We start from the raw sequence: 11,255 nt of genomic DNA on the forward strand, positions 1-11,255 counted from the left end.
AAGAAAAACTGTAGGAGTGAATAGTGTGAAATATTAAAACAAACAAACATGTTTATATGCATACCTGAGGCCATGATATCTGATAAAGGAGACTTTGGAGCAAAGAAAATTAGAGACATAGAAGATATTACATAATGGTAGAAGGATAAATTCACCAGCAAGGCATAATAATCTTTAATGTATACACATCCAAACAACTGAATCTCAAAGTACATGAAGCAAACACCAAAGAGGCTGAAAGGAGAAATGACCATATCCACAATTATTGTTGGGATCTCAACACCTTGTTTTCAGGAAGTAATAGAATTACTAGAGAGAAAATCATCAAGAATATTGAAGAGCTGAATAATATAATCAATACAGTAGCAGAATCTACATGACATATACCAGAATACTCTACCCAACAACAGCAGAGTATACATTTTTTCAAGTTCCCATGCAACTTCATTAAGATAGACCATCTCCTGGGCCATCAAACAAACGTCAACAAATGTAAAAGAACTGAAATATAGAGTATGTTCTCTGACCATAATGGAATCAATCTATATAACAACAGAAAGTAAACAGAAAAGTATCTAAACACTTGGAAATTGTAGTTGACATCTATCATTCCAGTTCATTGTTCAGATCCTTGTTATAAAAGACCAGAGGTTAGAAATAATTGTCTCCTTAGCTGAAGGACATTTCAGGCTGAACAAAAGAAAGCTCACTCAAGATATTTCGGAATATTGTTGAGAGCAAGGCTAGAAGGAGAGGGACAGTTTAGAAGGCTGTTACATCAGTCTCACCTGACATTAAAGCTTGTACTATACTAAAAAAGAAAGTACAGCTTGCTGATGTTAATGAAGTCAATTTGGTAGTTTATTGGATTTAGGAGGTGAGAGAGAGGTTGCCTACCAGGTTGTGGTGAAGTTGTTAGATTAGAGAGGCCTGAAAGAAGGCAAGATTCAGATGCCTTCCTAGTGTATAACTCATGAATGTTCATACTTCTATTCTTTATAAATGCCGCACCATTTTCTAAATGGTTCTACATAGTTACCTTCTACTTCAAGATTTCTTCCCTGATTATGCCATCTGTCAAATAAGGCTCCCATATATAGACAGGTAGAGAAGTTTGCTTTCTGGGGTTTGTATGATTGTTCTATATAGGCAGGTTGACACTTTGCTTGCCCTACCATGATGTTAGGCCAAGATGAGGTACATGGTATGAGACCACTGATGTGTCTTCAAACTTGTATGTTTTTTCTTAATTTTAAAATAAATTTGATTTTAAATTTATTTTTTATTTAAAATAAAAATGAAGGTAGCTCTCCTTAAAAATAAAGGCGGGGATTCTCCCCAGGGTAATTTTGGCAAAGGGAGGCTTCATTATGAACATGTGGATATGAGCTTCATCCTTCCCAACTTCAGGAGGTTGATGGAAACATGGCAATGAGGGATTCCCAGTAAGACCCTCAAATAAGACAGTAAGTGATCAGGCAGCCTGGTTTGCATGCTGCAGCCCTTGGGACTGCAACTTTTTTGTTCTCCATAGTCTTTTTCTTCTCTCACTGAAAGTGAAGAGTGATAGAACTGGAATAACAACTGAGCAATCCTAATTCTAGAATTGGCATTATTGAGGTGAGAGTATATAGAAGGTTTTGTAGCATTTCTATGCATTTCTATATATTTATGGACACTCCCTTCTATCCACTTCCCCACAGCACTCTCTCTACCTTCCAACCCAACAATAGCTGTGTGAAATGGCATAATGAATACCAAGACAGAACATTTCCAGAGAGGGATATGGAGAACACACAGGATGGAAACCCAGGGGGGCTGGTTCAGGATCACAGTAAGTATCCTGACAAAAAATAGGGAATGTGCAGGAGAGGCAGATCAAGGGGAGTTGTGTTGGTCTTATATAGAGATGCTAGGAACTTTGTTGAGGACAAAGGGCAGGTTCGCACAACCAATTCAAAGGGAACAGGTTGACTGAAGGAAGGTCAGAGGAAGTTGACTAAAGGCAAAGGTGGAAACTACTGCCAAGGATATGGAGCAACTCCTCACCAGATGCCACAGTTTGGCTCAAGCTGAGTGTGGAGGTCTATACTCTCCAAATTCCTTGTCAGAGGAACAGGTAGGGTTTTCAACACATAGGATTTTCTGTTACCTTATTAAAGGAAAATCATTTTAAATATCTAAATTTGATTGTTTGTGAGTTAAATATTCAAATAGGGAGAATGGAAAATTAGAAAATCCATGTCTGGCAAAAGAAAAAATTAAAATCATGTCCATAGTCCCTACTTTGGAAGCCTTTTAAAGCTCAGTAGAAGGTTGGAATAAAACACCAGGTTGGGTCTGTTCTACAGTCTTACTGCCCTGTTGTCTCCCTTCTCTCCCATCCCTTCTTTTCATCCTTAGACTCCTTATGGAATAAAGTATAACAAGACATGGCTAATAAATTCAATACAGAGCCATTGCAGTGTCCCCTTCACCATGGTCGATGTAAGACAGGTGGTGAATCCGGATAAATGGGAACAGGGAAGAGGGAGAGATAGCTCAGCAGGGTCCACTGGCCTCTGACACTATTGCTGTTGCTTTCAATCCCTGTATTTCCATTACTTTAAAGACCAGGCCCAGTTCTTTATTCAGGATGCTAGGGCTGCCTCTGCATTGAAGGATATCAACTACAAGATTTGTGATGAGGAAAATCAAAAGGTATGTGTTGAGGATATTACCCATACCTAGTTCCAGTGCAGGAAGACAAGCCAGTCAGTGGCCAGTCATCTTAAAATGAGAGTTCCTAGTGCTTACCCCACCTCTCCTTCTTATAGCTATCTATACATGTCAATCCCTCTGCTGTACCTTACTCTGTACAGAATAAACTGGAGCCAGAAGAAATGGAGCAGCTAAAGGTAATGAAGTCTCAAGGCCCATTGTGTGCCCACACCCAGACCTACCTCTTCTTTCCCCAGTCCCCAATTTTCCTATCACCATGACAGACTCACAGTGGCTCTCACCATATTTCTCTGCAGCTGACCATGAGCAAATGCTATGATATCTCCCAAAAAGCTCTTGACCTCCATAAACTCTACTTTGACCCAAGTACAACTGATAGTAGCAATTCTGGGGGTCTGCCTGGAAGGGAGACTGAGGGATGGTAATGAGGGAAAGGTTGATGCTGGCCCTGGATCCCTCTCAGCCTTCTGATGCCTCCTCTCACCTTTTTGAAGATGGACCATGATATAGATATAATCCTGAATTGAAGAAACTGCATGGCTGCCACCCTGCAGATCATCAAAAAGAATTTCCCTGAAGTGAGGCCTTATGTCCACTGCTGGTATTATGGTAGGGGGTGGAACACATGGGATAGAGGGAAGATTTGTCTCTGAGGCCATAGATAGTAACTGTCACTCTAACTCCTTCCCCAAAAGCTTTTGTCCTTGAACTTGTGCAACAACAAACTGTATGGGCTGGATGGCCTGTCTGACATTATAGAGATGGCCCCCACAGTCAAGATCCTGAACCTCTCCAAAAATGAGGTGGGAAGAGGGAGCCAGATCAAAGTTGGGGTTGATAGTGGGTGGTTGTGCTCATCAGAGTGATGACAAGAGGCAGAAGAAGATACCAGAGCAGGAGGGAGGGCCCAAGTGTCTCTATTCCTAGGACATTTCTCTGGTTTCTTTCCCGTATTTTTCAGGTGCAGTCAGCCTGGGAGTTAGGCAAGATGAAAGGGCTGAAGCTTGAAGAGCTGTGGCTGAAAAGGAACCCTCTGTGTGGCACCTTCCCAAACCAGCCCACCTATGTAAAGTCTATGGTAACTTCTGTCATGCCTCCTGAGGACATTTGTACCTTGGGAACTTGAATTGCCACCTCTAGGAGGACCATAGGCCCCCTCTCTCCTCTCTCTGTGTCCCTGACCTGTGCTTAGAGGTCTTTTCCTTCCTATGAACTGCTCACTTGTTCTCCAGGTCTGGGCTCTGTTTCTCCACTCTGCACCCAGCTGTCTCTAGCATTCCTTCCCATGAGAATGCTCCAGGAAGCAGGAGTCCTCCTCTTCAGGACTAGAAGTGACCACTTTGAGCCAGATGCTATGAACTGAACTGCCAAGGGTCCTCCAGCCAGGACCTCATGCTGAGACAGGCCTTCCTACTCCCTGCTGAGATGGGGATTCCCTCACCCCAAGAGGAGCCTACTTTCCTTGAAAAAATTGGGTCCCCTTTCTAATTCCAGGCTGCCACGGTAGCTTTCCTGCCCCATGCTGAAGGCTGAGGTCCTGGGGGGGGCTCTTCCTCAAGATCCTGTTCCTCTGGCCCAATGTCAGGAGCTAAGCCCTCCTTGGGAGAAACCAGGCTTCCCTGAATCAGGGGGCCAGAAGTGGGTGACTGCCAGTGAGCAGAGGGCTTCCTGAGGCAGGAATGGAAGGCAGAGGGCAGAGGTGCTTGAGGAGAGAGGACAGGCCTCTCAGAGGCACTTCCCCCTCTCTTCCTTCCACACATCACATCAACCTGACTGGTCCTTCAGAGAAGCTCTGGGTAGCCCGACACGACTATAATCCCTCAGGCTAGGAACTGACTGAGAGAGGCACAGGTGTGCTGGGGCCATCAGGAGGGAAGGCGGTGATCATAAGAGGGGGCCACAGACCCTCAGCCCCATGCTGACCTGGGGCTTGACCCTCTAGTCCTTCTGGGGTAGGTCTCTTGCCCCTGTGGCTGCCTTGTTCCCCATGCCTGGCTCAGACTGAGCTCTCACAGGTGACAAAGTTTCAGCCAACACAAATGGGTCCCCAACCCAACACCTGCATGTTTTCCATTCCTACTTTGGGTGCCAGGGCCAGCCAGGACAGATGATTTCCAGGGCAGGCTATTTCTCCTGGAAAATGTAAGGTGAGGATGAACCAAGCATGATTTGGGATGTTACAAGGGAGGCTTTGTCTACCACATAGTTTCAAGGTGTGTTTTGATTCCAGAAAAGCTATAATGGATCTGAGATTCTTAAGAATCTAATCCTTCAGTTCCTGCTTCAGTAAGTACCCATGGGACCATGAGGCTGAAGAGGGCTGGAATGGGCCACCCAAGCACAGGTCTGCTCATGGGTTGAGGGGAGCTTTCAAGTCCCCGTGGGGACCCAAACCATAGAGATAGCCTATTGCCTTTGCTCTTCTTCATGTATTACTTGATCTATGACTCTGGAGACTGATAGGGTCTCCTCAGTGCTTACCACAATGAGGCCTGCTTCTCCCTGACCATTCCCTTCAACCCTGAAGATGCAGCCTCGTGAGTATCACAGCTCAGACTCTGTTCCTGGGCCATGTGTCTCCCCAGCAAACACATATCAGCTCCCGGAAACATCTAAATTGCCTGGGCCACCACCTCCTTTTCCTCTTTTTTTCCTAAAAACAGCTTGGAAGAATACTTCAAGGATAGCAGTGATATTAAGAGTCAAGGACCCTGGTAAATGTGAAAAGCAAGAAGATCAGCATGGGAAAGGGGGCATGAAGGGAACATACATAGGGGCCAAGGGCCTGACCTTTCCTTCTCTTTCCCCCACAAACCTGCATGTTCAGCTGCTAAAACATACAAAGTATGACATTGTTGACTCCCTCAATATGCTGCCCAAAACTCAGCATGACCTTAACCCCTATGTTGTAGACCTGAGCATTCAGATGGTGAGCATGTTTCCTCCCTTGGGCAGACCAAGAAAGTCGTAAGTGGGTAGGAGGTTTAGAAGGATACTGAGAGCCTTAGTAACTGTTCTTCCCTTTCAGGAAACAATGCTCTGTTTTCATGTCAATGGGGGTTTTAAGGAAGGTACGTATCTGTAGAGTCCTCTCCCCAGATACCCCACTATTTCTTTCCCCTGGCTTGGCTACCTTCCAATTCTTCCAGCTTTCCAAGTTGCTCCCTTCCCTTCCCTTTCCTTCCCTTCCCTTCCCTTCCCTTCCCTTCCCTTCCCTTCTCTTCCTTTCCCTTTCCTTTTGATTCCCTTTGTGTTCTCCCATCCCCACCTTGCCCCCAGACTATCCTGGTCTGACATACATCCATGCCTTTTTGACCCAACACAGCTTACATGTTAGAGGCACAGGCTGTGGCATTTTATAGCTCTCATCTCAATTCCTTACTCTGTGACCTTGGGCCGATTATCTAACCTTTCAGTTTCCTCATTTGCAAAACAAGCTAGTAATACCCTTATCTTGGGCTGCTTTAAAAATGAATCAAGTGAACATGTATTTGTCAGAGGATCTGATACATGTTGGGGGTCCTACCCCCTGGGAGTTGATTATCCCTATTATTACCCTCTCAGTCCTTGAAGCCCCCTCCTATCTTCCAGTGAAAAATTGTCCCTGTCTGGCTCCCATCAGGGTACTGCAAGACTATCAAGTAAGTCCTTGAAAGGGGAATCCTGCTTGTGTGAAAAATATGTACAACTCTAAGGGGATATTGCTGTTTGTTGTCATTGAAATGGAAGGATATTCTCAAGGTTCTGTCCATGCCTTCACCTTGATCTTCATTTTGACTTCTGACAGCAATTCCAGGTAAGTGCTGTGTTGTGGGCGCAAAATGGGAACAAACACCCATCCCAGCCTGAGGACAATGGTGTAGGAATATAGTGGTACAGCCTAGAGGTTTCCTCAGTGGAAAGCCAGCAGGTAGACCTAAGGAGAGGTCTAGGTTAGTGGTTAAGAGTGTGGACTCTGGAGTCAGAATACCAGATTCTTTTCCTGACCTCAACACTCACTAGCTAACTGAGTGACATTGGTCAGGTTATAACACCTCAGTGACTCACTGTCTTACTCTGAAAATGGGGATTGGAGTGTCCATTCCTTGTGCCTCTGTAAAGGGTAAATACATTAGAATTAAATCTACAAATCTAGTGAAGCTGGTAGACAATTCTTCAAAAGTGGGTGCTGTGGGGGGGCCAGAGGTACCAGCCAAGGAACCCAGGGGTCAGGCACAGTAGGGGTATGGGAGGAATTTGGTAGCTGAGTGGCAATGGGAGCAGGATGGTTGTTGGGGGTGGGGTTATCCATTTCTCCAGTTGTCTAAGGGTCCAACTTTCTTCTAGTCTGTGCATTGTGAATGATGAACTGATTGTAGGGAATGCCAGGACCAAAGAAACTCAGAGCACCTTCTCCATTCCAGTGCCCTCACCCTCCTCAAGCTGCATGCCTAACCTTCTCCCAGAATCAGTGGGAAATGATGCAGGCTTTCTCCATTCAGTCTGGGACAAACCTCCAGTGGTCTCAGAAGTGAGTGTTTAGAGTCTCAAAGTATAGGAGGGAGCTGGGAGGAATGAAGGAGTGAAGGGGTAAATAATAGGAACTTGCAGTTAATTTGTACAAAATAACTATTTGGATGTTGTGCTTCTAAAAAAGTAAGTTCATGAAAAATATATATTAATTTTATTGTGATATATGTAATTTTAAAACAATATAATGTTCAGATGACATGAGCATGTGTATGTAAAATCCTAAGAAAACTACCAAAAAACTATTAGAATTAATAAACAAATTCAACATTGTTTCCAGATACAAAATCAATATAAAAAATACATTTTATTACTATGCACCAGTAATGAACAGTCAGAAAATGAAATTAAGTCAACAGTTCCATTTATAATAACATTAAAAATAACATACTTAGGAAACAGAACCATAAATACAGAGAACAAATTGATGGTAGGGAGGGGGGTGGGGAGGTGGTCAAAATGGGTGAAGGGGAGTGGGAGGTACAGGCTTCCAGTTGTGGAATGAATAAGTCACAGGGATAAAAGGTACAGCATAGGAAATATAGTCAATGTATTATAATAGCATTGTATGGTGACAGATGGTAGCTACATTTATGGTGAGTATAGCATAATGTATAGACTTGTCAAATCACTATGTTGTACACCTGAAACTACTGTAACATTGTGTGTCAACAATACTTCAATAAAAAATTTAAATAACATACTTAGGAATCAAATTTAACAAAAGAAATAAAAAATGTATACTCCAAAATCTGCAAAACATTGTTGAAGTAAATTTTAAGAGGCCTAAATAAGTAGAAAGAATCCCATGCTCCTGAATCAGAAGACTTAATATTGTTAAGATGGCAATATACCCCAAAGTAATATACAGGTTCAGTGCAATCCATATAAAAATCCCAGCTTGTTTCTTTGTAGAAATTGATGAGTTAATCCTAAAATTCATATGAAAATGCAATGGACACAGAATAGACAAAATGTTCTTGAAGAACATAGTTGGAAGACTCATAATTCCCTATTTCAAAACTTACTGCTAAGCTAAAGTTATCAATACAATATGGTAATGACTTAAAGATATCATACAGATTAATGTAATAGAATTAAAGTACACAGACACACACATACACACACACACACCCTCACCTTTATGGACAATTTATTTTCAACCAGAGTGCCATAAATATTCAGAATAAAGAATAGTGTTTTCAACAACTGATTAAGGAACAACTGGATATCCACTTACAAAAGAATTAATTTGTACCCCTATCTCACGCCATATACAAACATAAATTACTATAAAAATCTTTAAAAAGGTGTCTGTGCCTGCTGCTCCATCCTGTAGCTACCTTCTGCCTTCTCACCACCCACCATGGCCCTCCTGCACTCCAGCCAAATCCTGTCTTGGGTAGCCACTGCTTTCCACCCAGGCCTCACTGCCATAACTCCCACCAGAGACAGCTCCTGGTGGAGCCATGTGGAGATGGGGCCCCCAGAGCCCATCCTGGGAGTCACAGAAGCCTTTAAGAGAGACACCAGAGGAAAAAAAAAGAATCTGGAATTTGGTGCCTACCATGATGATAATGGAAAGGCTTATGTGCTCCCTAGTGGCTGGAAGGCAAAGGCCAAGATTGCTGCAAAAAATTTGGACAAAGAATACCTGTCCATTGTGGGACTTGCTGAATTTTGTAAGGCATCTGCAGAACTAGCCCTGGGTGAGAACAATGAAGTGTTGAAAAGTAGCCAGTATGTCACTATGCAGACCATTTCTGCAACCAGGACCTTGAGGATTGGAGACAGTTTATTGCAAAGATTTTTTTAAGTTTAACTGAGATGTCTTTCTGCCCAACACATCCTAGGGGAATCATACACCCATCTTCAGGGACACTGGCGTGCAGCTACATGGTTATTGATACTAAGACCCCAAGACATGCAGCTGTGACTTCATAGGCACTATGAGGATATTTCAAAAGTGCTACAGCAAAATGTTCTTCTGCATGTCTGTGCCCACAATCCCACAGGAATGGACCTCCCTGAGCAATGGAAGGAAGTAGCAACAGTGGTGAAGAAAAACAATCTTTTTGCATTCTTTGGCATGGCCTACCAAGGTTTTGCCAGTGGTGATGACAACAAGGATGTGTGGGCTATATGCCACTTCATCTTCATTGAACAAGGCATTAATGTTTGTCTCTGCCAATCCTATGCCAAGAACATGGGCTTATACAGTGAGCATGTGGGAACCTTCACTGTGGTCTGCAAAGATACTGATGAAGCCAAAAGGGTGGAGTCACAGTTGAAGATCTTCATCTGCTCCATGTATTTAAACCCTCCAATCGGTGGGGCCTGGATTGCCTTGACCATCCTGACCAGCCCTGACCTGTGAATACAATGGTTGCAGGAAGTAAAAGGCATGGACCACCACATCATTAGCATGTGCACTCAACTCGTCTCCAACCTCAAGAAGGAGGGCTCCCCATACTACTTACAGCACATCACAGACCAGATTGGCATGTTTTGTTTCACAGGACTAAACCTGAATAGGCGGAGAGGCTGACCAAAGAGTTCTCCATCTACATGACAAAGGATGGCCACATCTCTATGGCAGGCTTCACCTTGGACAATGTGGGCTATCTTGCCCATGCCATTCACCAGGTCACCAAGTAATTTCCCTGGTGAAAGGGAACACAGACAACCTTCCTGTCTACAGCATCTGCTGTTGTGAGATTCATATGGAGGGAGAAGGAAGGTAGATGGTGGTGAGCAGGTCATTTCTTTCAACCACAGTACTCAACACTCAACCATTGAATGTGTTTCTCAGAAAAGAACATGTAGTGAAATAGGGCAGAGGCATCTGTGGCTGGTGTCTGAAACTTTGTCTCTCAAAACCAAACTCCTGCTCATCTTTAACTCCAGTTGTTCCAAAACAGTTTATGTGTACAAGAAAGACATAGTCCCCCCAAAAACCTGTCAATCATGCCATTGCAATCAATATTTCAGAAGCTTTAACTGAAGCACCTTATGGTGCTGGGGGCACCTCTGCAGATCCAGCATGAGAATAGCACCTACAAGAGGCTTTGTGGGAAGACCTAGTTCTAACATTAGCAGTCAGCCTCATGTTTGTCCTCCTGTGATTGAACAAGATTATCAATAGACCTTGTTTTTCTTTGTTTTTGTTTTTTTTATTATGTTAGTCACCATACAGTACATCATTAGCTTTTGATGTAGTGTTCTATGATTCATTGTTTGCATATAACATCCAGTGCTCCATGCAGTATGTGCCCTCCTTAATACCCATTACCGGACTAACCCATCCCCCCACCCCCCTCCCCTCTAAAACTCTCAGTTTGTTTCTCGGAGTCCATAGTCTCTCATGGTTCGCATCCCCCTCGGATTCCACCCCCCTTCGTTTTTCCCTTCCTTCTCCTAATGTCCCCCATGCTATTCCTTATGTTCCACAAATAAGTGAAACCATATGATAATTGACTTTCTCTGCTTGACTTATTTCACTTAGCATAGTTTCTTCCAGTCCCATCCATGTTGATGTAAAAGTTGGGTATTCAACCTTTCTGATGGCTGAGTAATATTCCATTGTATATATGGACCACATCTTCTTTATCCATTCGTCTATTGAAGGGCATCTCAGCTCTTTCCACAGTTTAGCTATTGCAGACATTGCTGCTATGAACATTGGAGTGCAAATGGCCCTCCTTTTCACTACATCTATCTTTGGGGTAAATACTCAGTAGTGCAATTGTTGGGTCATAGGTTAGCTCTATATTTAATTTTTTGAGGAACCTCCACACTGTTTTCCAAAGTGGCTGTACCAACTTGCATTCCCACCAACAGTGTAAGAGGGTTCCCTTCTCCACAACCTCTCCAACATTTGTTGTTTCTTGCCTTGTCAATTTTTGCCATTCTAACTGGTGTAAGGTGGTATCTCAGTGTGGTTTTGATTTGAATTTCCCTGATGGCTAATGATGATGAACATTTTTTCATGTGTCTGTTAGCCATTTGTATGTCTTCTTCAGAGA

At 43.3% G+C, this 11,255-nt stretch overlaps 1 long non-coding RNA gene and 2 pseudogenes across 1 annotated transcript; all 3 read left to right on the top strand.

The window, feature by feature from the left end:
• The first annotated feature begins 1,425 nt into the window (after positions 1-1,425).
• Positions 1,426-3,847, top strand: LOC123843786 (nuclear RNA export factor 2-like; annotated as a pseudogene).
• A 1,128-nt stretch (positions 3,848-4,975) lies between these two features.
• Positions 4,976-6,503, top strand: LOC135361456 (uncharacterized). The gene is made up of 3 exons (XR_010406316.1): positions 4,976-5,007; positions 5,750-5,792; positions 6,344-6,503. It is a non-coding gene; the product is annotated as an uncharacterized LOC135361456 (long non-coding RNA).
• A 2,093-nt stretch (positions 6,504-8,596) lies between these two features.
• LOC123863411 (aspartate aminotransferase, mitochondrial-like) lies at positions 8,597-9,888 on the top strand (annotated as a pseudogene).
• Positions 9,889-11,255: the final 1,367 nt, after the last annotated feature.

The sequence above is a fragment of the Mirounga angustirostris genome, unplaced genomic scaffold, assembly GCF_029215605.1.
Source record: "Mirounga angustirostris isolate CCGP_5_RB_7025 unplaced genomic scaffold, mMirAng1.0.hap1 SCAF_11, whole genome shotgun sequence".
Taxonomy (NCBI): domain Eukaryota; kingdom Metazoa; phylum Chordata; class Mammalia; order Carnivora; family Phocidae; genus Mirounga; species Mirounga angustirostris.